General features: G+C 50.2%; 1 protein-coding gene across 1 annotated transcript in view; it reads left to right on the forward strand.

The window, feature by feature from the left end:
- The first annotated feature begins 1,078 nt into the window (after positions 1-1,078).
- LOC149327232 (transmembrane protein 45B-like) overlaps positions 1,079-24,744 on the forward strand; it is a 43,086-nt gene continuing 19,420 nt past the window's right edge. Inside the window, exon 1 of the mRNA XM_089562485.1 lies at positions 1,079-1,152. The gene's annotated coding sequence lies outside the window, so the exon portion shown is untranslated. The remainder of the gene's footprint in view (positions 1,153-24,744) is intronic.

Genomic DNA, 24,744 nt, shown 5'->3' on the forward strand with positions numbered 1-24,744 from the left:
AAGAGCGTGCGCCGGTGAAATTCTGGTTTTTGTTAGGAAAAAGTTGAATGGTAACTCTTTAAATATTATAGACGTACAAGTACGATGCTATGGGGACAACTCAAGTGTTCCTGAATCGAATCCTGAATCAAAGCAACAATCATGCCAATGGAAAACTTCAAATTCACCTTGCCTCAAGACAGCTCGTCAGGTGAAACCAAACCTCAAAACAATGATGATTTGTTTTTTCGACGTGAGAGGAGTCGTCCATTGAGAATTTGTTCCGCAGGGTCAGACAGTTAGCCAGGCTTTCTACTTGGATGTTTTGAAAAGATTGGGCAACAGTGTGCGGTGGAAGCGGCCAGATTTGTGGCGGTCGGGTGACTGGTTGTTTCATCATGGCAATGCCCCTGCTCACACAGCCCTGTCTCTAGGACAATTTTGGACCAAAAATGGCATGACCCCTATTCCTCAACCCTCATACTCTCCCGACCTTGCCCCGTGCTACTTTCTTTGTTTCCTAGAATGAAAAAATAGGTGAATGGAAAGCATTTCGCTGATGTTGCTGAGGTGAAGAAAAAAACGACGGAGGCACTGTCAAGTACCACACAAGATGAATTTAAACAATGTTTTGAAAAATGAAATGAAAGATTCGACAAGCGTATCATTGCAAGTGGGGAATACTTTGAAGGAGATTGAAGGTCTGTGCTTAAAATGTGAACAAATAAGTTCAAACAAAAATAAGTCCGGTTTCTTTTGGGTACCCCCTTGTATATTATTTTCAGTAAGCGACTTTTACAGACTCTCGGCAGTTATTCTACTCGCACCAGTGCAGTGAAAACGAAAAGCGGCGAAGGGCTTCATAAAATGTCGCACGTGTATACGGAGCTCATACGAATATGCGGATCCCTAGACCAACCTTTGACGGCTTGCCAAAAGCAAAGTCATAGCGAAAAGCTGCCAACATACATAAAATCAGCTATCTAAAGTTGATCACACCAGTAGGGTCCGTGTTTGAACAGCCTACCAAATAAAGCGTCGCTTCTTCGCGCATGCTCTCCTTCCCGTCAGGCAGCGACAGATCATCGGGCGCGAGTGCGCACCGACCGTCGTGTCAGCTGCTGCAGCACAGCAAGGACTGCCTCCTACTGCCCTGGCAGCGCGTGAAAGCAGGTACTGCTACGATTTTTTTTCTTTTTTCACTGTTTGAATCAACAGTGACGCATCGATTTCCTATCTGTGGGAAATGCGCAGAATTTTATAATTATTACTGTAATGCATATACATGCCCTAGAAAGGCCGGTTTCTCTATTAATTTGCTGGCAGTATAACAAACACAGTGATTAACTAGCTTAAACCCGCCGTATAAACCCGCTAGAAAAATTAATCTGTTTCTAGGCTAAAACTGGAGGTAATGGAAAATGGAAAGTTTTTACCTCGCACGATCACTGAATGGAATTGTTTACCACGCAACACTTTTAAGAGCAAAGATTTTGTGAAAGGACTAGAAAGCCATATGCTGCATACTTAACATATCCTGTTTTCCTTCCAAAAGAGTTATTTGTCATGTATTTCGCATTCTCATCTATGGGGTCACCCGCGAGCAGCCGGCCGGGAGGGCGAGCTTCCGTGCCAGCTATGCGCGGGCGTTCTCGTGTCCCCAACCCGTGGCGCAGAGTCACAGCCACGGCGGGTTCGGACGAAGTAGGCAACGAACAGAGTACGCTAGGAAACCGTTTATTTACCTAGCGCAAGGCAAAGCACACTGCGGAAGAATGTTCTATCCGATAATAGATGGTTCAGCAGCTTACCAAGTCGTCGTCGACTGGCGTTGGATAATCCGGGAGGGCGCGGGCAGGAGACGGGGTCGGCGGGGCAATCGGGCAGTCACCACGGCGAGAGGAGAGACTAGACAGCCTTTGTTCCCGCGTGAGCTCTCCTTAAAGGGCCTGTGCCCACCCCAGCGCAGCAGACACTCTCTACCTCTCTTTGAGCGAGCCTCCTCTCCTTCCATTTCCTCCTCGAAATTCTTCTCTCCCGCTCCTCGTCGAGTAGGCTCGGCAAGGCAAAATCACCCCTTCTTTCTCCGGTGTAAGCCGGAGGCGTGGTGTCTGTGGAGTGCGTCACAGGGCGACGTCATGGCCCTGCCTTCAATAGAATTCTTTTCTTGGTTTTTGCATTTTCTCCGCACACTGAACGATCGAGAGGCGCGATCGGCTCGACCACCTAGACTTGTTAGCGAGCGCATCCTTTCATACATCTGTTTGTCATTCCCAGTTAACGAGCCACCTTTTCATTTTCTTTTAGGCCTCCCCACCGTTCCACGAGCGGAGGGGCGGAAGTCGGTTGTGTTCGAAACACACGGCGAAGCGCGGACCCGGCAACCGCCCGTTTGCTTTTCTCCATGCGTGTTTGTGTTCTGTGTGTTTGTGTCTTTTCTCCGCTCCAAAGCATATGTCATTCATTGGAGTCAAGGCGTACGCAAGATGCACGAAAGATAAGCGGTGTGTGTGCGGAGCAGTCAAGTGGGCGAGCGAGGGAAAGGTTCTGCTGCACTACTAATTAAAACCTTGTTTTGGGGGCTCGCATAGAAGAAAAGAAACTGAGAAGGGAGCGCGCACGCAGAGCGTCTCGTGACGTGATCACGGCGGGGGGGGAGGGGGGGGGGGCGAACCAACTCCCTCAGTTTTACTATTTCTTTACTTTTTATGGCTAGGGTTCAAGGCTGTCGCCGCACGCTCCCTCCGCAGTTTTTTTTTTTGTTCCTTCATGCGGGTTTGTAGGCATGAGCCAGAACAGAAGGCGCTGCGGAAAGCCTTGTGCAGACGACGCGACGCCAAGGCTACGCCCAACCTTCTCCCGTCAGTAGAACGATGCACCAATGGAGTGCCTTTAGCGAAAGTAGCCCCCCTTGACGTCAGCGGGGAGCAGAGTAGTGGGCCGGGCCCGTTTTTGAAGGAAGGAAAGAACGAACGGGCTTTGATTTGAATTTTCGCAGCTTTTCGGGGCGCGCATGGCTCTAGTATTTTGCAGAGGTTATCTTCGATGCCTCATCTATGCAGTGGGCTTGTTTTTCAAAAATGTCCGGACCCTGGTCAGTGGCCCTTTAAACCCCTACGACATTGCACCCCCTTGAGCAACCGGTTGCAACCAAGAGGGGTCGTTCACCCCGTTCCTAAGACGCCAGAGCGTAGGCGTGACGTCACGTCCGAGCTGGGGGGTGAGGAGAGTGGCCGCGTGGCCCCCCTCTCCCCACGCCCGGCGGCGGCGCTTCGTCGCGTGACTCAGCGCGGGGCGGCGAGGGATATCTGTATATCCCACATCCTCCCCTCCTTAAGAAGCCTCCCGGACAGAGAAGCAGGCGCCACGTTACTTAATCTTCTCCGTCATCCAGGGATCGAAGTTCTTCGGCTCCCGCTGGTACACTTGTTGATGTCCGCGCCACGCCCGCACCGATCAGCTGGTCCGAAGGCTGGACCACCCGCGAGATGATGACGTTGAAAGGCAACTTGCTGCCGGTTGCAAGTCTTCCGAGCGCGCGCGGCTGCGCCGCTCCGGTGAAGGTGGTTGACCGCCTCCGTGGCACCGGCTTGGATTGCTTGGAGGCCAGGTCCGTGGCTGCGCCACCCTCAGATACTGGGTCAGGTGGCTTCATAGGCGAGGGCCGCGGCGCTTCCATGGTAGATGCCGGGTGGTTGGGCTGCCCTGGCATGCCCGGTTAGCTGGCGAGGGCCCAGGGTTGAGGTTGTAAAGGGGGCCGCGGCTGCTGTTTCTTCGTTTGGACAGCTTGCTCTTGGGTAGGCGGGTGCGGCGGCGTACAGTCGGCAGGCGTTAGGCAGGCGGTTGGCTCCGATGCGGCGTGGCAGGTAGCAGGGGCGCCTGGCTGCTGCAGGGAGGCGGCTTCAGGTCGCGGGCTGGGCGTAGCGGCGGGCCATGGGCGCGGCGCGTTGCCGAAGCTGGATGGTGGCTCTAGATGGTTCTAGTTGGTGGGAGTGGTGAACGATGTCGTTCTGATGCGCCCTGCTTCTTTTCCATCTGCGCTGAAAAAGGTCAACACAGATGTAACCAACTCCCGCAGCGCGTGCTACGTAGCTGTTCGGCCCTCACGAGAGTCATGAGGGTTAACGCAAGTAAGTCTTACGTAACATTGATCGGCATGAGCGGCCCGTACGTTCATGCATCTAACGAGACTGCGTGTCGGCCTGCGCCCTCGCTCTAGTCCGCGCAGGCAGATTTTATTTCTGCCTACGGCGCAAGTTATAGCGGGACGCGGAGTTCGCCGGCTGATCGCAGCGCTCGTTCTCCGACTGCGGCGCGGGTCGGGCTGTGTCCTGAACCCACTCATCTCGCTGCACGTAACGTTTCAGGTCGCATACGTGCACCGGTCCGCCTGTCGGTTTCGACCGCCAGTCCTCGAGCCTGTAAACGAGCGAGGAAAGCTTCTCTCGCACGCGAAACGGCCCGATCCATTTCGGCGCCAACGAGGCCGCGAACTGTCTGCTAGCATCGCTGAGAACGTGTTGGCGCCGAAGCACCAGATCGCCCACTTCGTAGTGAACATCCCGGCGCGAGCGGTCGTACTGTGCTTTCTGCTGCGCCCTAGCAGTGCTCAGGTTTCGGCGAGCCTTGTGTAAGGCCTCCGTCATCTTAGCGCGCAGCTGCGTCGCGTATTCAGCTCGTGCTGACGAAGCGACTGGCGTCTTCCTGCTGTCCGTTAGAACCCGGTCCATCGGATTTAGCAGCTCTCTACCCAGATTGAGAGAAGACGGTGCATACCCAGTCGAGCGGTTAACGGTCGAACGCAAAGCGAACGCGATCTCCGGCAGATAGGAGTCCCAATCTTTGTGCCTCTCAGAGTACGCGACAAGCATGTGCTTAATGTTGCGGTTGACTCGTTCCGTGGGGTTCGACTGAGCATGATAGGTGGTCGTTTTCTTGTGCTTAATGCCGAGTGCAGCGCACGAATCTACGAACACCTTCGCAGTGAAGTAGGACGCGTTGTCCGTTATCAGCTGCTCTGGGAAACCGAACCTGGTGAATACGTCCATCAGCTTCTCCATGATCACTCGTGCCGTCAGCTTTCTCAGGGGGAAAAGTTCAACCCACTTGCTGAAGTGATCCGTGACCACCAGCAGGAACTTGTTCCTACTCGGTGTCGTGGGATACGGTCCCATGATGTCACACGCCGCGATTTGCCAGGGAGTCTGGCTGTTAATCGGCTGCATGAGGCCGGGCGGTCGTCCACCCCGGGGCTTCACACTTCGGCACACATGACATGAGCGGGCGTAGCGTGTTACGTCCCTTTTCATGCCAAGCCAGGTAGCAAAGCGACACAACTTAATGTAAGTCTTGGGGCCGCTTGCATGCCCAGCGATGCACGAGTCATGAAAGTAGCGTAACAGTGCCGCTCTCAACACTCGCGGTATCACCACCTTGAACGCCTCGCTTGTGTCGTTCTCGGAGGGGATATACCTCAGCAGGACGCCGTCGGAATCCAGCAGATAAGAATCCAGCGCGCTCACAGCACTACCAGCTGTTTCCAAGCGCTCCGCACCGACAGCAAAACCAGCTGTCCCCGTGTGCGCGGCGGGCGGCCGCTCGGCTCCCGGAGCCCGTCGAACACTTTTCGACAAAATGAATCCATCTGCTGAGCTTCGAGCAACTCCTTTCTGCTAAACACGATCCCCACGGAACTCTCGTAGTCCACGTGGTTCACGCTCTCGCCTGGGGTCAACGGTCGGTCCGTGTCCCTCACATCGGCTACGGCTGGCGACAGTCCCGCACTCCCTCCCTCTGTCGGGCGGTCGGTCGTGTGACCTTCCTCGCTCTGGACAGGCGCTCGCGAGAGTGCGTCAGCCACGGCGTTGTTCTTCCCTTTTCGGTAGCGTACGGTAAAGTCGTAACGCTGCAGCAACAGGGCCCAACGCGCCAGGCGGCCGCTCGGCTCGCTGAGTCGTCTCAGCCAGGTGAGCGCCATGTGATCCGTCTCGATCACAAATGCCACCCCGTCGACGTAGTAGTCGAACTTCCGCAGAGCAAAAACTATCGCGAGACATTCCTTCTCAGTCACCGAATAGTTTCTCTCTGCCGGCGTCAGTGAACGGCTCGCGAACGCTACCGGTCGGAGGACGCCTTCATGCTCCTGAAGCAACACTGCTCCTAAGCCCAGGTCGCTTGCGTCGGTTTGAATCACAAACTCCCTGTTTAGGTCGGGTAGCTGCAACTCAGCCGTGTCCGCGAGCACCTTAACGAGGTTGCGCAGTGCAGCCTCTTGCTCGGGACCCCAACTCCAGCGCTCGCCCTTCTTCAAAATCTTTGTCAAAGGTGCCTGCAGCGCTGCGCAATCTGGGATGAACTGGCGATAAAAGTTCGCCATTCCCAGGAAGCGTCTGAGACCAGCTAGATCTGACGGCGATGGAAACTTAAGCAAAGCTTCGAGTTTATCCTCGCACGGCAGAATGCGGCCTTTGTCGATCGTGAACCCCAACAGTGTTATTCGGGTCGCGGCGATCTGCGCCTTCTTCGGGTTCAAAGTGATTCCCGCGGACCTCAGCCTCTCTAGGATGTCCCTCAAGTGGCGCAGGTGTTCCTCGAACGTTTTTGAGTACACCACGATGTCGTCTAGGTATGCGAGCGCGTGGTGCCACTTCGCATCTCCCAGAACACGGTCCATTAGGCGCTGATAAGTAGCGGGTGCTCCTACCAAGCCAAAAGACATTCTCTTGAATTGGAAAAGACCTCTGTGACAAGTGAAAGCAGTCTTCTCCTTATCACGCTCATCCATTTCAACCTGAAAGTATCCGCGGCTAGCATCGAGCGTAGTAAAGTACTTCGCCCCACCTAGGTTGGACACTAGGGAAGAAATGGTTGGTAGAGGGTACGCATCCTTTCTCGTAACCTCATTCAGTCTGCGGTAGTCCACGCAAAGCCGATATGTATCGTCTTTCTTTGGAACTAAGACTACCGGGAAGCCCCAAGGGCTGTTAGACCTCTCCACAACGCCAGTATCGATAAGTTCGTCTAAGGCGCCGTCCAGTGCTTTTCTCTTAGCCAAGCTGATTGGTCTAGGATTGCACATCCAAGGCAGTGCATCACCCGTGTCTATTCTGTGCCTTACTAGTGTAGTCAGGCCAGGCCGGTCCGTGAATGTCGCGTTGAATTCGTAGAGGAGAGATGACAAACGTGCCTTCTCCCTTTCCGATACGCTGTTCACCTCCGACAACAAAGGGTGCATTGCCCTCCGTGGCACGGTAGAACAGCTTTCTACCGCGACAACATTCTCTGTGGGCCCTCTCTCAGCGGCGACTGTCCGCCCGAATGCTTGTTTCCGGGCCGGCGGTGGTGATTTTCCACGGTCACTCCCCGCTGGCTCCGTGTTCGGAGCCGTAATTGACTGCGAGGCCGCGGGCGCTTTTGCAAAAAGCTTCAAGGCGCCGGCGGTGCGCTCTCGATAGCCTCCGCTGGCTATCTGGGCGTTTACATGAGCCCGACAAAAGTCGGGTTAAGGGGGCTGTCGGGCCGAGAACCGGTTGTCGGGCTCATGTATACGCTAGGGGGTCGAGCTAAGGGGCCGTCCAGTCGAGCTGGGCCAGCCCGACTGCAGGGGGTGGGTTGACTCTGCCCGACCCGGCTGGAAGGAGCATGTATACGCTGCCGCATCGGCTTAGCGCCTCCTCTCCTGCCTCCTCTTTCCTCCTCTCTGGTCTGGCTGGCGCTGATCAGGAACTCGGAGATATTTTTTCCAGATGCGCGCCGAACACCGCCATGTTGTTTCCTCCTCTCTAGCTGGTTCGGAAAGGTGGTATCCGTGCGTCCCGTGCGTTCTCTGCGGTTCTCCGTGTTTATTGTACCGTATTTTCCGGTGTATAAGACGCGGCTTTTTTCCGAAAATCTTGCTGGTGCGTCCTATACAAGGGTGCGTCTTATATGCGAATTTTTCATCTTCCTTTTAGCGAGTTCATCGATTACTCCGGTTCATGCTAAAGCTTTTTTCACCTAAAAATATCACTACCAATAACGCGGTTGTAACACGGTTAATACTTCAATACCAGGACCGCGGTGCGCGACATTCTAGGTGATCTTTATCATGAAACGGCGGGGATGACGACTTCCGGGATCACAAACGCGCGGCTGTTTCGGAGGCCCCAAGCAAAAGTAATGAGAAGCGCCAAAAGATGGTGACAATCGCGCTTCTCGCCATTGTCAAGACAAGCGGCCGTTCTTTTTTGTCACCCTTTGCAACTTTTTTTGCTCCGTGTACGTAATGCATGTTTCAGCCGAGTTGCTTCCAGAAATGGGTGAACATTTTGATAGCGCATCTGAAGATGAAGACTTGGAAGCTTTCAAGTAGAAATAAAATGTTATGGACATATGGGGAGCTGTATCGTTTTTTCTTTCTTTTTTTGCTAAAACATGGACGGGTATGGCGTGAGTGTTGCCTTTTTCGATCACTTAGCGTTGCTTAAGAATTGCTCACAGGTACGGTGCATTTCGCGATAGTCGCGCAAGCGTGTTTAATTAAGCCTCACTAGCCTAACTGGGTAAACTGGGGTGCGTCTTATACACCGGTGCGTCTTATATACGAACTTTTTCAGTGACAGCTTGCATATATGGCAGGTGCGTCTTATACAAGGGTGCGTCTTATACACCGGAAAATACGGTATGCGGTTGCTTAGCTGTAGTAGCCCGATTTGGGTGTATGCGCGATTTAAGCGGAAACGAGGCCTTCAGGAAACCACCGCGAAGTCGTCTGCTGTTCAAACAACTACAGGAAGCGAAGGCGGCTTGAAGCGGAGCAGTGTGAAGAACACAGAGAGCCACGGCGGCAGTGCGTTTGCGGGCTGTTTCAGCTACACATACCTTACACGCGAGCACCTACTGCTGATGTCTCTAAGATATGTGTCGTCTGTGAACCTTGCAAAATCAAAACATAAGAAATAATTCGGGGAAATGATGCAGCAGCACTGCGGGTTGCGTGAAACATTTCTGTTATAGCTCTTCTGTAAAATATCTCTTCTGTAAAAAGTTTTGTGCACGCTTGTTTGTTTTTCATCAGTCCCCCCCCCCTCATGTAATGCCCTGCTGGATCCTTAGGGTATTCTGAATAAATAAATAACTGCCGAGACTGGCGACTGATTATTAGCGACAACGGCACTGTAAACATAGCTATTTGACAGTACTTGAAAGCCATGATGCATTGCGCAAATGCCACGGCTGTTTGCTTGCAGTAAATATCCGATAAACCAGCAGGACTTAAAAAACTCAAGGCAGCAGCTTTGACGTGTCCGCCTTGCATCGTGACACCTCATGCTTCGACCAAATACTATTTTCAACTGACGCCATAATGCAAAGTGCCGATTGTTTTTAAAAAAAATGTGCCTATTAGGGACGTGGAATCAACAGGCACGCAGTGCCCACCCGACCCCACGCACGCACTTTTTCGCTCTTTCGGCATTAATCAGAGGCCGCACCCGAGACGGACCAAACAGATACACCCCTCAGGAACTGTCACAACATATGCACCAGTTTCGAGTGTATAAATTACATCGCGTTCGAAGGCCAGATGCCTCTCTACTACATATTTTTCCGAGTTTAGCGAAATGTCAGACGACGCGAAGCTCCACATCCAGTTTCCTCTGTTCCTGCGACACTTTGCTTCGACGCGCGGCGCCGACGGATGCACTGGCGCTCCGAAGAGCGCTGTCACACACTCGCATGTTCACGCTAAGAGTGGACCACCCTAAATTTGCAAGCTTCACCAGTTATTTTACCGTTAGTACGAAGTAATCAAAAAATTTATGCAAAGCCAAAAGCCGCAACAGAATTCTGTGCGCTTATGCGCTCCAGCGGTGCCTTTTCCATGTAGCACTACAGAAAGTATACCGTTTTTTAGGACAGTGCAGAGGGAAAATGTAGTGAAAGACGCGGTCGAACGCCGTTTCAATCTGTTCGTGTCACCGGCGCAACGCAGGGCAGACCGCTTGAGCGCTTGACAGCAACACTGCTGTTAGCCCGGAACGGAGCGGTTTTTCTTTTATAATTATAATTACAACATAGAAGCGCTCAGCAAGTTTCGTGCTCGCATTGATAAATGTCTCCTTTATATATACCAGAAAGCCGTTAAATGAATTTCGCACACTTGCGTAGAAGCACACCTCCATTGTCGATTTTCGGCACAACTTGCAGGGAAACATCCGCGTTACCGCTCGCCGAAGCACGGGCCATTTTGTTCACAGTTGCTGAGTGCATACAGTGCAACACTTTGCAGGTCAAAATCATGCAAAAATCAACACTCGGATAAGGCTGAATAGCGCTGTGAGTACTCGCTGCCTGTATTGCAGCGGTGCACACCCAAGCCGACATGGCGGAGAAATCGGCCAGACGCAAGATGGCGCTGCTGTCGAAAGATGGCCGCGCGCACCTGAGCGAAGCACTCGACAGCGAAATCAAGACGTATATAAAGAATTGGAGCGGGAGATGCGCGGTATGGGTAATAATTTTACATGGGAACAGCTGCGCACCTGCTGGAAGAACATGAAGAAAAGGTTTACGCTAGTAAATATTGAAAAAGTCCTTGTGTGACCTCCCGGGTAATTTATTCGCGGATTTTAGGAGCTGTTCGGATCGGACCAGTCGTCGCTCAGTCTTGAACGAGACCATTTTGACGTGAGGCTTCGGAAGCGAACGTTTTGACGTTACATCGCCACGGCAAGCACCATGTTGTGCACATTCATCCATGAAACTAAAATCTCCATGAAATAGAGCTGATTCAAACATAACATGAAGCTCAACGCAGCAGCGGAGACACCCATTGTAAATCAAACCGAGCCGCTGCCTGCTTCGAAGAGAGCGCGCACGCGAACGGGCGAACCAACCGACCGGAAAGAGCAGCAGTCGGGAAAGGGAACTTTTCGTCCGCGCGTTCCTCCTCCTCTAGCACGCGTGTGGTTTGCTTGCTCGACGCTAGGGGTAGCGACGATCTCTGCCCGACCGAAAACCGGTTCATGTAAACGCAGTGGGGTCGGGCTGGTTAGCCCGACATCTGGCGCACCCCGACCCGACCCGCAACGTCAGGCTCCATGTATACGAGGCTTATGTCTATCACAATGCCTGTCTTGGCTAGAAAGTCTCGCCCAAGAATTACAGGAACGGATAAACAGGGAAGATGAACGAGGCGTTGTCGCCGCACGCGTCTTTCCCAGCGAACCACTATCCTAGCTGCACCGCTGGATTGCGCTGTGCCGCTCGCAAGGCGAAAAGTGGTATCGCACTCTCTCAACCGGATTTTGTTCTGGCGGAGATGGTTTAGCACTTCGTCACCGAACAAAGAAGCGCTTGCCCCTGTGTCGAGTAACGCGGTGAATTTCTTTCGAGCTATCGTTAGCTCGATGAACGGCGCTGGCAAGTCAACAGAACTTCCTACGCGACATGCCAAAGGCGCTAATAAACCGGGGTTCTCTGTGTAAGCCGCGCGGGATCGAAGGTCGATCACCGGCGGCTGTAGCCGTTTCCCGACCGTGTTTGGTCACGGGCGGGGAGGCGGCCACAGTCGCGGGCGAAGTGCCCCGGCTGGTCGCACCGGTAGCAACGGTTGCTCGGGCTCCGACGGGCTGGGCGCTGGTCGCCACGTTCCGGTCGGTCGTCTCGATCTCGCGGTGCGGACGGTGGGGGCCGCTCGTGCGGCCGCGTGTCGGCCTCGCGATCTCGGCTACAGGTGTTCCGCTCTGCGGCAGCGTGTGCTGTTCGCAGCGCGTAGCTGAATGGGTCCAAAGCGCGGTCGGACAATTCCCAACCCCTCGGGACACGCTCGTCAGCAAATTGTGCTGTCGCTTCAGCTCTAGACGGACTACGCGCTGAGCTGCCATTCCACGCGCAGCGCGGCTCAAGTGACTGCGATGCAGGTGGCGGCGGCCGATACGCTCGCGCAGAGAGGATGTCTCCCTGAATGCGCTTCGCCTCAGCTGCTAGCTCGTCCAGGTCTCTAAACCTGCCTCCTCTCAGGTAGGCCGCGAAAGTCGGGTGCGCTTGTCGTGTGACACGCTCAACTTTCTCCGTGTTTGTGGCGCGAGGGTCAGCGAGGCGATACAGTTCGTCCATCGCTCGGACGTACTCTAACAAAGACTCGTCGGGGTGCTGGGTGCGGAGTTCCAGCTCCCGCCTCAAACGCCACTCGTAGTTTGCGGGAAGGAATTCGTCGCGGAAGCTTGCGCTAAACTCCTCCATTGTACTCGCTCGGTTACCGGTTAGTCGGTACCAGCGGGCCGCTTGCTCCGTCAAAGAAACAGGCACAACACGCGCGAGCAGTTCGGCGTCTGCGATTCCTGTCGCTTGCTGATAATGCAGCAGACGGTCGAGGTACTCATTAGCCCCTGTTCTGTCATGGTACCCCGTGTAGGTAGGTACGTCTATCCTAAGACGGGGTGCCTGGGCCGGGGCTTGCAAATTGTTTTGCAACATACCCGCTAAGCTCTGCATAACTTGCATCGCGTTCTGCAAGAGCACCTCGGATGACTGCGGACTAACGCCCCCGGAGTTGGGCGCAGCCGCTGATGGCGTCGAACAATGAGGCGTAGGTGCCCTATTGTTCGCACCACGGAGCGGCGAGGTGCCCGATGTGGTGCCCTCCGTACCAGGCCTAAGTCCTGCAGACCCGCCCGGGAATGCAACTCGGCTATTCCGCGTGGAACACTCAAGATTTACGCCTTCCAAAGGCAAGTCAAGTAGGGAGCCCTGGCTCTGTGCCGCTAGCTCTGACAGCATGAACAAAGACTGGAAGTCAGGCCTATCAGCTGCCATCCTTTGTTAGCGCGTCGACAGTCGTTCGCTCCAACAAAGTACACTGCTCAATGCCTAGTTCGCCCCACGTTCGGGTGCCAAGATATGGGGTCACCCGCGAGCAGCCGGCCGGGAGGGCGAGCTTCCGTGCCAGCTATGCGCGGGCGTTCTCGTGTCCCCAACCCGTGGCGCAGAGTCACAGCCACGGCGGGTTCGGACGAAGTAGGCAACGAACAGAGTACGCTAGGAAACCGTTTATTTACCTAGCGCAAGGCAAAGCACACTGCGGAAGAATGTTCTATCCGATAATAGATGGTTCAGCAGCTCACCAAGTCGTCGTCGACTGGCGTTGGATAATCCGGGAGGGCGCGGGCAGGAGACGGGGTCGGCGGGGCAATCGGGCAGTCACCACGGCGAGAGGAGAGACTAGACAGCCTTTGTTCCCGCGTGAGCTCTCCTTAAACCCCTACGACATTGCACCCCCTTGAGCAACCGGTTGCAACCAAGAGGGGTCGTTCACCCCGTTCCTAAGACGCCAGAGCGTAGGCGTGACGTCACGTCCGAGCTGGGGGGTGAGGAGAGTGGCCGCGTGGCCCCCCTCTCCCCACGCCCGGCGGCGGCGCTTCGTCGCGTGACTCAGCGCGGGGCGGCGAGGGATATCTGTATATCCCACACATCATACATGAGATGTGTTGTTGCCATTTCTTACCCAATATTAGTTTTCTTATACAGTTGTTCTTTAAGAAATGTGTTGTTTCCCATGTGTTCTTTCTCGCATTGTACACGTTCTTCTTGTATTCTACATTTGTATGCCCATCCTGCTTGGGCCAAAGCATTGGCCTGCAGTATATCTAAATAAATAAATAAAATAAAAATCGACTACTGGCAAATAAGAGTATCAGTTTCTGAAATACCACTTCTCAGCTCTGACTCATGATCTTCGTCGTAATTTTTCACTACACTTATGTTTTAGTTCATGTTTTCCATGCTCGAGCCCCTACACATCCAGTCTAGTTGACTGAATAGACGCTCAGGGGTAGGAAATTTAGAAATGCACTTGCCTAAATGTTTTAGAATATGACTTGCTATTACAAAAATATAAAAGTTTATGCCAAAAGAAAATTAGCTATGTAAGAATGAGATTAGCATTATTTCTTGGTAAGGGGTAACTTATAAAAAACATGCCGATTGTACTATATTTCGCGTTCAATATGTAACTCAGAATCCCTGAGTAGAAAAAGTAGTCCGCAAAGAATGTAATGCGAATGGCAAGATATTAATGTTGTAATATTCGCTATCTTGAGAACGTTTACACGGTAAATGAATTTTTATGTATTTTATGTTTATATTGAATCTACCTAGACGCTTTTGTTAAGTTATTGAATTTTTCATGTAGCATAGCATTTTTGCTCTGCATGTGTACATGTTCTGGCTTATTTTATTTAGCACGTGCAAAAATACGCTTTTTGTATGCTCGCTGTTTTGATAACTGGCAAAAATGTGCCGAGTGTAGATTCTTTGTCGTGCTTGTAACTTTCGAACTTTCTTAAAGGGACACTGAGGAGAGCACTATTAATATTTTTTTATAGTAAAATCCGATAGTTCGGCATGTCATGTCTTTGTTGCCACTTGGCCGGCAGCGAAAGATGCATTTATTTCTAAGAAATTTGGATTCGAAGTTTAAAAAGTTTTTCCCGCCACTCTGATTCAAACTTCGGATTCGTCTATGACGACACAGGACTAAGAGACGTGAAACATGACGTGCACATGACGTAACGCAGACTCCGTGATTTCTGGCTGCCAGCAGTGCGGCCTAGCAGCAGCCGAAAAGAAAGCTACCGCCGGCCGCACGTTGAAGGCATCTATCGGCTATTGCGGCCGTCGCTACTGTCGCTTCGATTACGTTTGCACTGGCGTTTTGCCAGTGTTACGATGGATCTCGTTCTCGAAGTCGTCAACGAAGTTCTCGCAAATAGACACCTTTAGCATACCGTGTACCTTGTTACCGCTAGCGGAATACCAGGAGCCCGCCTACCGCCGGAAAACAGGCGCTGATTTGTCCCGATGCTTCAGGAGCGCGCGTAGCAGCCGGGCACGTGGCGCCATCTGGCGACGTCAAGGAGATTTGCGCATGTATTGGCTGCGCCTCAGTGATGCATGATTTCTCGGTTCCTGGTGTTGCTAGAACCATTCTTTCTAGCAACACTGTTTCGGCCTATGATCTCATCACGCTTGTACTTGCGAGTTTGGCCTGTGGCGGCGATACCTGTATTTTGGTTCTTGCTCTTTTCTACGTTACAAGAGCTTTGTTGTCAGCATAAGTGGCGTTTTTGTAATCAGGAGCTGGTATTCTGTCGATACAAGCCAACTTCAATTTCTCCTCAGTGTCCCTTTAATGGGCTTTATGCAAACAATTTGCGTTCTGTACAGTGTTGTTTTGTAGGAATGGGCTAATACAAACTTAGTTTCTTACACTTACCTTCATAGCGAGTTTTTAGGCTTCGTACTCCGGATCACCTGGCCGCCTGTGCAGCAATAAACTACCTCAGCGCTTTAACTGCCAAAATATGCATGTACAGTCTTTCTCAAAAGTAACCAGGCAGCGCGTTTTTCTTCTCAGTCGTATATTAAAGCTATTATGCCAGCCCTCAAGCTCTAAATAGCTGTATGGTAAGAAGAACCCCTTTTCTCACTTTCAAAGAACTTTTCGATTTTCAGGCAAGCCGTGAGGGCTCTGTTATACGAATGAGAAACAAACCACGGAGCCTGGTCACTTTTGACAAAGACTCTACAAACAACTACGTGAAGGAAAATAAACGACTAACATACGATGCCGCTATCAGAAGATGGCCTTTAATGCATTCCTGGATTAGAAGTCAATGCGAATTTTCGGGAACATTTAATGACGAAGATTGGCGAGAAACCACGGGAAACAGTTTTTATGCCGTCGCACAAAATTGCTATTTATTTCTAGATCACAGCAGTATATGTGACCTACGAGGGGGTACCCAAAAGAAACCGGACTAAATTTTTGAATCGGCACAGCTTCTGTGGCACCGCGTTTTGCCGCTAGGAGCGCATAGAACGAACATTCCAGAGTCAGTAAGCCGAGTGGAGTCACTGAAGGAGGTCAGACTAGTTTAGGCAGGGTTTTAGAGTAACGACTGTTTTGTGTGAGTGTCGTTTTTGCAATGGCTTATTTTCGTGAACAGCGTGCGCCGGTGAAATTCTGATTTTTTATCGGAAAAAGTGGAACGGAAACTTGAAATATTCAGAAAGACGTTCAAGGACGATGCTATGGGGACAACTCAAGTGTTCCTGAATTAAATCCTGAATCAAAGCAACAGTCATGCCAATGGAAAACTTCAAATTCACCTCGCCTCACGCCCCATTGAAAGGACATAACATAATTTTCCAGTGGCTGCCGGGCCACTGCGGCATTCATGGCAATCACCAGGCTGACGAAGCTGCCCGTTCTGCCCACAATGATGGAATCCCCGTTAATATCCCCGTAACGAGAGCTGACGCAGCGTGTGGGCTTCGTTCTTTGAGGCTGAAGCTCACACTTTCAGCGTGGAACTCTGGTGAGTTGTGCAACCATCGCCTCAGGACTTTGGACCCTGGACTGCGCCTCCGTCTTCCGTGTAACGTAGCGCGTCGTGAAGCAACACTACTGTGTCGTCTATGGCTCGGTGTTGCCTTCACGAATAAGTATGCTTTCCGGATCGCGATGGCCGACAACCCTTCTTGTGTGAACTGCGCCTGTGATGAGACAATCACCCATATCTTGTGTGAGTGCCCTGCCTTTGTAGCCGAAAGACATAAGCTGCGATGTGCTTTGGACCGCCTGGACCCTCGCCCTTTCACAGAGGCCAAGATCCTCGGTCCGTGGCCACAACAGTCAACTGCCATCAAGGCTTACAAGGCACTCTTTCGCTTTTTGAGAGCGACTGCCTTGATTGACAGACTGTGATTATTTCCCTTTACTTCTCTCTTTCCTCTTTAATTCCCCTCATTCCCTTCCCCTGTGCAGGGTAGCCAACCGGAATCCTTTCTGGTTAACATCCCTGCCTTTCCCTCTCTCTCTCTCTCTCTCTCTCTCTCACCTCGCCTCAAGAAAGCTCGTCAGGTGAAACCAAACCTCAAAACAATGCTGATTTGTTTTTTCGACTTGAGAGGAGTCGTCCATTCAGAATTTGTTCCGCAGGGTCAGACAGTTAACCAGGCTTTCTCTTTGGGTGTTATGAAAAGATTGGGCAACAGTGTTTGGTAGAAGCGGCCTGATTTGTGGCAGACGGGTGACTGGTTTTTCCACCATGGCAATGCCCCTGCTCACACAGCCCTGTCTCTACGACAAATTCGGACCAAAAATGGCATGACCTCTGTTCCTCAACCTTCATACTCACCCGACCTTGCCACGTGCTACTTTCTTTGTTTCGTAGAATGAAAAGACAGTTGAATGGAAAGCGTTTCACTGATGTTGCTAAGGTGAAGAAAAAAACGACGGAGGGACTGTCAAGCATCACAAAAGATGAATTTGAACAATGTTTTGAAAAATGGAATGAAAGATTCGACAAAGGTATCATTGCAAGTGGGGAATACTTTGAAGGATATTGAAGGTCAGTGCTGAAAATGTGAACAAATAAGTTCAAACAAAAATAAGTCCGGTTTCTTTTGGGTACCCCCTTATATACGATGATAAAGTGGTACATGCCAATCACTCAGTTTTTTTTTCAGTGCTGCGAACAACATTAACACGTGAATAATCGTCACCATTAACACAAGCATGACTACGCCCACTGTAGCTCGAAGACCTCGCCCATACCTCACCAATCAATCCTGTCCTGAGCCAGCTTTGACCACCTTAAACCCGCAAGCTCCTTCACCTCGTCCGCCCACCTAACTTCCTGCAATCCGCAGCTACGCATGCCTTCTCTTGGAATCCACTCCGTTACCCTTAAGGACAATCGGTTATCTAGATTTTGCATCGCATGCCCTGCCCAAGCCCATTGCTTTCTTGATCACTACTAGGATGTCGTTAAAGGGACTATGAAACAAATTAATTGAGATTACGTAAAGATAGGCAATCCATCACTCGTCACCCCAGCGAAAGAATGTTCGAGCTAGCATGAATAACAACGAAGTTATGGACGATTAAAAATCACGCTCCTCCTCTCCCCCCTCAACTCATACGCGCGGAGCACCAAGAAAAAATAAAGAAAACGGCTCCGGGACTGGGCTCCGCCCATGAAAACGTCATTCGCTGACGTTCGGTTTACGGCTTCCGGTTGTCGCACTCCCGAGGAGCAGCGTGCGTCGGCAGCGTCTCTCCGGTCCACCGTGCTCCGGTCTCGGCGCTTTCTTTGCTCCCGAACTGCCGGCAGAAAGAGGCGGCAGAGGTAAATTGAAAACATATGCGTGAAGGCAATGCCCTGGCCCGCGCTTGCCCGAGGGGGTCGCGCGGCGCCTCGAGCAGACGATTTTCACCGCTACCGGAAGTGTGCCCGTGACATCGTAGCTGCCGCGGCTCGAGCGAATGACAGCGTGTGGTGGCCTACCGACGTCATGGGAATAGTGACGTCTATTTTCCCGGTTTTGGTTTCAAAATCGCTCCCTACGAAGACACCAATCGGCCCGCGAATTTTAAAAAACGCGATTTTTAAAAAGCCATAATAAATTGCCGGCTCAGTTCCGAAGACTCATACTTGGTGTCAGTGCTTCTGAGCATAACTTCTAACATTTACAAGCGTCTTTTAATTCTTTTCATGGTCCCTTTAACTCGCTGTTTGTTCTCTGACCCACTCTGGCCTTAACGTTATATCTTTTTCCTTTCATGGCATGCTGCGTTTTTCTCAGTTTAATATGAACCCTTTTCATTACCCTCCATGTTTCTGCCCCATAGGTGATGCAGCGGTTGTATACTTTTCTCTTAATGGATATTGGCAACATGCGTGCACTCTTTTCTGGTTATCCTTTTTTGGCTATTTGCGTGCATTCTTTTCAAGATCCCTAATCAGAGACAATCGGCGCTGTTCAGTAACTACAACTAAAGGAACAGTGTGCCACATTTCTTCGTGGGTTTGTCGGCAGGACAGATTAATCTTATTAAGAAGTTAACATAAACGTCTTTCCACAAACGCGCCGTAAAAGGTGCAGCGCTCTCGAAATGGGACTGGTCCAGCGTTTTAGTACATCACATGTGCTACAACGTTGTTATACCGCACAGCATTGGCCAGGACGTTCATAGCCTCTACCATGCTCGCAAAGACATGTCAAGGCGTCAAAGCTATTGAACGAAGAGACGTTCTTTAGTCTCTTCTCTGCTTGGCGTAACGTATCCCTGGGGACCATGCCTTGCATTCTTCTGCGCTTTGTGTGAGCCAAGAGAGAGAGAGAGAGAAAGGAATTTGAATGCGAGCAAAAGGAGGATAAAATACAAATACGAGTGCGCCGGAAGGGCCAAAGGCAGAAAAATGTGCAAATACAAAGCACTTTCCACAAGCTAATTTTCCACAAGCTAGCGGTGGAAAATTCTAATTGGTGCGCTTGAGGTGCGCCTTCCAAACTGGGGTTGGAAAAAGAGAAATGTGTTCATGGAATAAGCAGAGATTTCTGAAAGATTGTTCAAAGCTGCTTGCAAGTTCTTTTTTTATCAATTGCAATAAGAAGGAAGCATAAAAAGGGTTGCAGCTGCGCGCACTTAAAGGATCTAGCGAGTGAAGGCATATTCCGCAAATGCGACATGAACTGGAACAAAACAAAAGGAATTTATTCTCATGAAGAAGTATTTAGATACTCTTTTTGACGCAACCAGGTAGAGAGATTGTCGAGTTCAGTTCATGCTTGAAAAAAAAAAAACAGTGCGAAATGGGAGGAAAAAAAGAAATGGGCGTTTGCTCGCACCGAACTATATTTTTTAAAGTGCTTGAAAAGTAGATGCTGCAAGAAAAAAGAGCGAAACAAACAACCGAAAGATATACAAGCGGTCCAGTTGGTTCAAAGCAGCCATGCGACCCTTGACCCCGTGAGAGCTACAGGTAACGTGCCCAGCTTATGAGCGTAACCAAGTGGAAAAGTCTCAGACATTGCGACTTGCCTTGCCTTCATGTCGGAGAGGTGCAACTCGGCATGCCCTTCCGGACTTAATTTAATTGTATCCACTCTGTTCTCAGGAGCAATGAGAGCACAAGGATGCCTCCTTTTATGCTTCATTTTTAAACATTAAAGGTCCCAGGAGAGGTTACCCCAAATATGAGTTTTTTGGCCTCCAAGCAATTGTCAAAAGGTTCATCTACCTATGCTAAACACAGTTAAACGCAGTAAGCACGTAATGTAAAGAAAATAATGAATTGAAATCGTGGGCTCCAAGCACCACCCACCTGCGCGGACCATCATTTTGAAATGCGTTCAGTGACATCACATGGCAGAGCCGCGGTTGCATCGTCTGCTACAATTTTTCCTGTCGCCGCTTGCATACCACATGAGGACGAGGAGCCGCCGCGAACTTTGCAGCTGTCATCGGACAAAGCACTCAGTATGTCTTCGTCCGACCAGTCTATTCATGGCTCTCAGAGTGAGACCGAAACCCCGAGGTATGCGCCACACTTCGATTTTGATCGAAGTGCGACGGAATCGAGCGACGACCACGACCAACCGGAAAATAATGCATACAGTGATGTCTGTAACAACCTCGGCCTTGCGAGAGACACCGGGGAAGTTCCTCCGTTATGGTGATTGTTACGGCTATCGAAATATACCGTACTGTCCATAATCATAAAGTCGGTTTAGCTTCTTCTAACATCAAATATTTTTCTCAGTCATTTTTTCTGCGTACCTCGCGTGACTGGAATCACCTTCCCGCAGATATTGCCAAAATCAATAATTATGAGATTTTCCGCGAAGCTATAGCTAGTATTGTATGCTCAGGTGTTATTTAATTTGGTCTGTTTGCTGTATTTTCTAATCTTATTCTTGTGTTTTGCCACTCCCCCTCTTAATGCCTCTGGCCCTGAGGTGTACGATATGTAAATAAATAAGAAATAAATAACCACGCGATTACAATTTGGATCACTCACCATTTCCAGAATTAGCAGCAAGCCCTCCTGTGTTTACCACGAGTTGTGATAGTCTCAAACATGCCCGACCATGCTCGCCTCGTGGATAATCACCACAGTTTGAACGCTGTTGTTACAATGTTCTCCAACTTATAATAGCGCGGAAAGGCACATCGAGACACCCTACGTTTACTACTCTGTACTGCTGTGAAGTCTTGTGCGTGCCACTTGCACTTTTCGCACCATGCATGCGGCCTAGGCTGCAGTTTGGTATTAACATTTAAAACATTTAATATATCCTGTGCTGTGCTGCTTGAATTGCTACCCATCATTTACTATTTTGCACGTGTCACTATTGCAACTGCCGTTTAACGCAAATGGCTGTCGAAAATGTTTGCTGCCGGAACATTCCGAAAGCGTGCCTAAGCCGCCGCGGTGGCTCAGTGGTTATGGTGCTCGACTGCTGACCCGAAAGACGCGGGTGCGATCCCGGCCGCGGCGGCTGAATTTCGATGGAGGCGAAATTCCAGAGCCCCGTGTGCTGTTCGATGTCAGTGCACGTCAAAAGAACCCCAGTTGGTCGAAATTTACAGAGTCTCTCTTATCCTGAGTTGCTTTGGGACGTTAAACCCCACAAACCAAACCAAACCGAAAGCGTGCCTAAAGATGGAGTGCAGGGACTCCATCACCAACCACCCCACTTTTCTTGGAGGACGCGTCAGCATGCATGCACTGGAGATTGCATACCTCAATATAATGCGCCGCAGCTGCACACTGATCTCAGAAGCAGATATACACAGGTAAATCACGGAACAGATGCATAAATTCCCTGGGCCGCACAAATAGCCTGCACATACATATATTTGTTTTCCCTCGCCCGTTGTTTGCAGGAGGTAAAGGAACACGGCGTACTACCAGTTTTCCATCTGGATATGGTATAGGTTTAGGTTTGGTTTATTGGGGTTTAACGTCCCGAAGAAACTCAGGCTATGAGGGACGCCGTAGTGAAGGGCTCCGGACAATTTCGACCACCTGGGGTTCTTTAACGTGCACTGACATCGCACAGTACACGGGCCTCTAGAATTTCGCCTTCATCGAAATTCGGCCGCCGCGGCTGGGATCGAACCCGCGTCTTTCGGGCCAGCAGCCGAGTGCCGTAACCACTGAGCCACCGCAGCGGGATATGGTATAGGCTGGGCAGGAGGAACAGAAAACGCCTACCAAGTTGTGTGGTGCACAAAATTTGAATTCCCATCGCAGCATTATGCTTCCGATCTGCTGAATACTAAAGGGAACAAAGCATGCCAAACACTCAAAAGTAGCGAATGGTAGTATGCTTATATAATGATATTTTGACAAAGTAGCGAATGGTAGTATGCTTATATAACGACATTTTGACAAGGTAGCTGGTATTGAGCATTGCACGCGGAGTGTTACGGTGAAAGCAAACCTCAAAAAATATTTCCAAGGAAAGTACAGTTGGGGACAAAAGTCTCCGGACCACGTGTTCCTCAAACGAAGCTTGTAGCTCTGCTTTCAGACAACGGCTGGAGACCGCACTTGTGGAGTTGAAAGAACAAAAAATTAACTTTTACCTCCACAAGTGTGGTCTCCAGTAGCCGACAAATAGCAGAGCTATCGGCTTCGTTAGAGGAACACGTGGTCCGGAGACTTTTGTCCCCGACTGTACATAACGTTCCATGATATGACCACCACAGCGAGATTTGAAAAAAAAAATGCAAGAGGTGCGAGGTTTGCCCCCCCCCCCCCCCCCCCCCTGCCCGCGGGTATCCACCGGTTTTCCAACGGGCTCATGGTTCTCCTGGCCTGCTTCTTGGCTCTTCTGGGTGAAATACTTAGAAAACGATCTTACACTAAATATTGCCACCGATGGGTCAGTGATTTGTTTCACCATGAAACGACTCAAATCGGCTTCGCACTTATTTGGGCTGCCTACATCCGCAATCAAAAAGTACGTTTCTTGCGGTCAGCGAAAATATGGAATGAAGGCTTTGCCTGCAGGCTTATTGCATGATGCTTTTGTCACGAGCTAGATTAAATGCGCTGGTATTTACAACACCACACTGCCGCTTTCTGAGGCCAGAGACAACTTGGGTACGAAACAAGCACAGAATAATGTGCCTTTCTTTATTTTTTCATGCGGGCTGCTTCCTTAATTTTCCCAGCGTTGCGCCTGATGCATGAGTGATATACCAGGTGTCCCAGCTAAATGTAGCCAAGCTTTTAAAAAACACGGGATGCCCTAGCAGTCTGAAACCAACTGAGGGTTCTTTAGAGTCGCGTGGCCAAGTTTGCAGTATTTTTTTTCGTTTTTGAAGGTTAAGTGATTAGTTAAGCTTAATTAGCTAACTTTTTAATTATTGACTTGATGAACAAAGTGTCAAAGGAAAAGTTGTAGATCGCTATGAAAAACAGCTGACTGAAACATTTGCAGCAACGTACTATTTACGTAAAATAGTTTTTTTACCGGCCTTTAACCTTAACTTGGACAATAAAAAAAAGCTTCCACGTGACAACCGTGCCACTTCAACGTCCCAAGATGCACCTTAGAGAATAAAATCCTGTTTTCCCGAAGTCCTCTCCTCGATGAGACTTTGGGTGCACATTGGGGCAGAGATGCGAGCGAGCAGCTGGTCACGTGATAACTTCCTTTTTAAGGCCGATAAATGAAGCTACGTAAATTGTGCCGTGATGGGAACAGCACTATTAACAGTTTTTCGAGGCGATCTAAAAGATTTATACTGACATGTTTTTCCGGAAGTCAATAATTAAAAAGTTAGCTAATTAAGCTTAACTCATTAATTAACTTTGAAGAATAAAAAAAATACTTGAGACTAGGCCATGCGACTCTGAACAACCTTCAGTTGGTTTCACTGGACTAGGACACTTCGTTTTTTTTAAAAGGTTGGTTACATTTAGCTGGGACACCCGGTATAGCCACCAAATGCAAGCTTCTTCTCGAAAGGTACACTTGGAAATGTAAAGTGAGGCAGCCAGCTCGTGTATTATGTAAAAAGCAGATTTGAACTACAGCAGCGTCTACAAGTACCTGTTGTCCTAATGCTACTCAATAACGTGAAGACAATAAAACACTATGTCTAGATTACCCGAATTGGCAGTTGCAGTATATGAAGTTGATTACCTGTCTTTGTCCACCTCTTCCTCAGATGACTTGGATTCTCACGTGAGGGAAAAATATGTGAGTGGTCTTAGTGGATATCTGACTAGTGGGTTCAGTATCGAAAATCACATGGCCATTATCAAGCCTCCATCATCATTGCTAGATTGCGCGCAGTAGTGCAGTTACCGCACTGCTGTGCCGCTGATTTGCCGGTGTCGCAGGACTCCGACGCTGGCAAGCTGTGTTGCACATAACTTTAGCACACAGCGATGCCTGACTCTTCTGGAAGAGTCCGTGCACTTTCTTTGTCGGAAAATTCTACACTGTCACCTTCAGCTGGATGTGGAGATGCTAAATGCTTCTCCTTCAGCGTCAACAGTGCTGGAATCTCTCAGCAGAGCATGAATTATCTCCACAATGAACGCTGATGTTCAAGTCTGTGGATGTTCAAGTCCGTGGATGTGGATGTTCAAGCATCCACATAAACCCCTGCCATTGCAAATACTGGCAAAAAGGCACCTAGGTTTCAGCCTCATCCAGGTGATATAATTTGGGCAGGAATGTATGAAGGAAATATGAGAACATTCAGGCCGCTGTTGCTAAAAGAATAAATAATAGTGATTTCATTCAGGGCGCTCAAAAACGAAGACCAAGTCCTCCCGATCGTATCGTGACCAGGTACTCACTAGTCAGCGCTGGCGTGCACGAAAAATCCAAGCGTCCTTACCCAGTCTCTGAGTGCACCATTCTGTGCTTTTTGTAAGCATTATGATTCTATCTTAGCAGCGGCACCCA

The sequence above is a fragment of the Amblyomma mixtum genome, chromosome 10, assembly GCF_055824585.1.
Source record: "Amblyomma mixtum isolate Tamu chromosome 10, ASM5582458v1, whole genome shotgun sequence".
NCBI classification, from domain to species: domain Eukaryota; kingdom Metazoa; phylum Arthropoda; class Arachnida; order Ixodida; family Ixodidae; genus Amblyomma; species Amblyomma mixtum.